The sequence below is a fragment of the Carcharodon carcharias genome, chromosome 22, assembly GCF_017639515.1.
Source record: "Carcharodon carcharias isolate sCarCar2 chromosome 22, sCarCar2.pri, whole genome shotgun sequence".
Lineage (NCBI taxonomy): Eukaryota > Metazoa > Chordata > Chondrichthyes > Lamniformes > Lamnidae > Carcharodon > Carcharodon carcharias.
Genome location: NC_054488.1, coordinates 55,694,321 through 55,698,398, shown reverse-complemented (window position 1 = coordinate 55,698,398; position 4,078 = coordinate 55,694,321). Strand labels below are relative to the sequence as shown.

The 4,078-nt window shown below is 44.5% G+C and overlaps 1 non-coding gene across 1 annotated transcript; it reads right to left on the bottom strand.

Annotated features, from left to right (window-relative positions):
- Positions 1–217: 217 nt before the first annotated feature.
- On the bottom strand, positions 218–381 carry LOC121293977. Its single transcript, XR_005946663.1, has one exon. It is a non-coding gene; the product is annotated as a U1 spliceosomal RNA (small nuclear RNA).
- Between the last annotated feature and the right edge of the window lie 3,697 nt (positions 382–4,078).

Sequence of the window (4,078 nt, the reverse complement as noted above, 5' to 3'; positions counted from 1 at the left end):
GGGGAGGACACCTCCGTAGAGAGCCTCCCATCGGGGGCCTCCGCCACCAGACAGAAACAAGGCACGCCAGGGCGTGTCCAGGTGGCGGACAAGGATGAGAAAATGAAAGGTGTGCAGCAGCAGTCTGTACAGAAAGCACCTCTGCGCCGTGCCAAATAGCACAGAGGGCATGTCCCCGAGGCGGCTCATAAGTCCCCCTATTTGTAAAGATTTTTTTCAGGGGAGAGCACGAATGCAGTCCCCCGCTACCACAAATTTTGTAGTCGAGTATCCCACATTTGGGGACATCACAGGTGACAGCACACCTAAAGTGCAATGGGCTAGCCTCATCCTGGGAGAACTTCCTTCTTGATCAAGATCTCTCCCCTGCCAGGTAACTCTTTTGAGTACAAACCCATTTTCCATCTGTTTCAGATGAAGTTACATTGTTTCATAGTTTGCCATTGTGAGATTTGAACTCTTGATAATCTTTTAAATGAAAACCAAATCAACAAAACAAAATTTTGCCATTGTGAGATTTGAACTCCTGATCTTGGGGTTACAAACCCAGTACCATAACCACTTGGCTATTTAGGCCAAGCTCCCCTACCAGGTAACTCTTTCGAGTACAAACCCATTTTCCATCTGTTTCAGATGAAGTTACATCATTTGCCAGTGTGAGATTTGAACTCTTGATAATCTTTTTTTTTTAAATCAATTAACAACTCTTCCGAGTACAAGCCCGTTTCCATCTGTTTCAGATGAAGTTACATTATTTTTTTTTCAAAGTTTTGCCATTGTGAGATTTGAACTCCTGATCTTGGGGTTACAAACCCAGTACCATAACCACTTGGCTATTTAGGCCAAGCTCTCCCCTGCCAGCTATGTGCTCAAAATATTTAATTAAACAATGCCCATCACCTGTGTATCCTAACAATATAGTTAACATACCATTAACAATAAACACCAGTACAGACCAATGGGGAGCTTGGCCTAAATAGCCGAGTGGTTATGGTACTGGGTTTGTAACCCCAAGATCAGGAGTTCAAATCTCACAATGGCAAACTATGAAACAATGTAACTTCATCTGAATAAACAGATGGAAACGTGTTTGTACTTGAAAGAGTTACAGAAACATCAAGAGTTCAAATCTCACAATGGTAAACTATGAAACAATGTAACTTCATCTGAATAGGAACAGATGGAAATGTGTTTGCACTCGAAAGAGTTACAGGCCAATGGCCTGCTCCTGTGCTGTAAATACTATGGAGTACAGGACCTGGGTTTCCATCACTGCACTGAGTTCCTGCACAATGATGATCCACCGTGATAGAGTGAGCACCTTCTGACCATAACCAAAGGGCTCTGAAGTTAGCTTTTCCATTGTCAATCTGTAAATTAGACCTCCCTGTGTGAAGACCAGATAGTTTGCAGTCTCAGGATGGTACAATAAATAGTTTGACGTCCATGGAAAAAGTTACTGTCTGGAGGCAGCTGTATGTGAGACTGTACAGTTCATTCCCCTGATATTAAAAGCTTAATTCACAGATAAACTCTACATGACATTAATCTCACAGAATACATGAGATTTTCAGAGAAAGAATGTAAACACAGCGCACTCTCTTGGGGACTGAACTGGAAAATCGTTAATCAATTCTGTCAATCACTTTCAATCAACAGAAAGTAAATGTAATTTCTGCCCTATCTCCCACCCATTTACAATTCTTCACAAGCCTCATTCAGAGCCCTGTCAGAGTTCAGGTTGCTCGCCTCACTACCCCATTTAGGGCAGTTCTATTCTGCAAGTTTAGAATCTGCAACAATACATCCCATGTACAAGCGGTTGCCTAGGTGCCAAAGTCAACAATGACAACTTGCATTTATATAGCGCCTTTAATATAGTAAAACATCCCAAGTCACTTCACAGGAGCATAATCAAAGCTAAGGAGATATTGGGACTGATGACCAAAATGTTCGTCGAAGCGGTAGGTTTTAAGGAGCTTCCTAAAGGAGGGAAGTGAGGCAGAGAGGTGCTGAGGTTTATGGAGGGACTTTCAGAGCTTAGGGCCCAAACAGCTGGATGCCAGCAAATACCAGCTACACCGATTAAAACCAGGGATACGCATGAAGGCAGGATTGGAAGAGCACAGATATCCCAGAGGATTGTAGAGCTGGAGGAGGTTACAAAGATAGGGAGGGGCAAGAAAATGGAGGGATTTGAAAACTCGGGTGAGAATTTTAAAATTAAGGTGTTGATGGACCTGGAGCCAATGTAGGTCAGCGGACACAGGGATAATGGGTGAATGCTGCTTGATGTATGCCAAGACACAAAGAGCAGGGCTCTTGTTGACGTAAGACTAGAGAGAATTCCTGAAGGCCCCAGCAAGTATTGGCACAGTGGAACAGATTCCCAGCTGAAAGCAAGTCACTGTCATCATCAGCAGATCAAATTCCTGGGAATCCCTACCTGATAGCACCATAGGTTCACGTCACCACACAGAACTCCAGCAGTTCAAGGGGCAGACTCACCAACACTTTCTCAGGGGTAACCAAAGATGGACAATAAGTGACAATCTTACCCACAGACCAACGAAAAAAATATTTAAAGTTTGTATTTAATTCTGTCAGCATGGATGGTCACTAATAAGTGAGCTGAACGAGTGCTGTGTAGAATATGAGCAGAGGCTGGGAACTCCGTGGCCAGTAACTTGTCTCCTGACTCACCAAAGCCTGTCCACCATCTGCAAGTCGGGAGTGTGTTGGAATACTCCCCACTTGCCTGGATGAATGCAGCTCCAACAACACTCAAGAGGCTTGACCCCATCCAGGACAAAGCAGCCCACTTGATTGGCACCCCATCCACAAACATTCATTCCCTCCACCACTGACGCACAGTAGCATCAGTGTGTACCATCTACAAGATGCGCTGCAGCAACTCACCAAGGTTCCTTAGACAGCACCTTCCAAACCTACAACTGCTACCATCTAGAAAGGCAAGGGCAGCAGATAGATGGGAACACCTCCACCCACAATTTCCCCTCCAAGTCACACACCATCCTGACTTGGAAATATATCGCCATTCCTTCACTGTTGCTGGGTCAAACTCCTGGAACTCCCTCCCTAACAGCACTGTGCGTGTACCTGCACCACAGGGACTGCAGCGGTTCAAGAAGGCAGCTCACCTCCACCTTCTCAAGGGCAATTAGGGATGGACAACAAACCTGACCTTGTCAGTAACGTCTACGCTCAATAATAAGAAAAGCGATGCTCTTGAGGTCTGAGGACCAGAGAAGTGTCACACCAGGGATGGGCAGTGCATCTTTCACATTGCACTGGAGCTGTGGCAGATTGAGGTTAGTGAGGGGATGGGGGCACTGTGAGGGTCTTTACCGAAGCGTTCCTCAGGAGATTAGATGGGAGGGTTGTGGTGAAGTCAACGTTAAAGCAAGTTGTGCCTGGACTGTGTGAGGAATAAGTTTGAAGCGCTGAGCAGCCCAACTTCATTCCTTGTTTACTGCCATCCTTATCTTTAATTTAAAGAAAAAATGTCAAATGTCCCATTTAAGCAATTTACAGTTAGATTGTGTTACTGTATCAGGGCTGAACTGTGCACAGTCCTGCTCCCCATGTTATGAAGGGATATGGAGACATTGGACAAGATGTAACAAAGATTTACAAAAACTGGTATTTTCTAACTCTCCGTAAAGACTGAACAAACTGAGGCTCTTTTTCCAAGAAAAATGAAGGCTGGCGGGGGGGGGGGGTTAAATCGAGGTCCTTAATATTGTGAAAAAGTTCAAGAAGGGAGACATAGAAAAGATCTTTCAATTGTGGGGGGGAGCCCAAAATTAAGGGTCATAATTATTAGGTAGAAATGAATAAATCTAAAAAAGAGTTCGGGAACAAAGGGCAAAATCTGAGGGTCTTTCTTACCTGTCTGGGGTTGAGCAGAACATTAATACACTTAAACCACTGGGATCTCTCTCAGTTCCACGTCAGTCATTTGAGCTTATGACTTTGAGAGCTGGGTGTAGGCGGAGACTCATTTTCTCAAATATTTTCTAGCTTGTGGGTTGAAAACATCACATTGCTGTCTGTG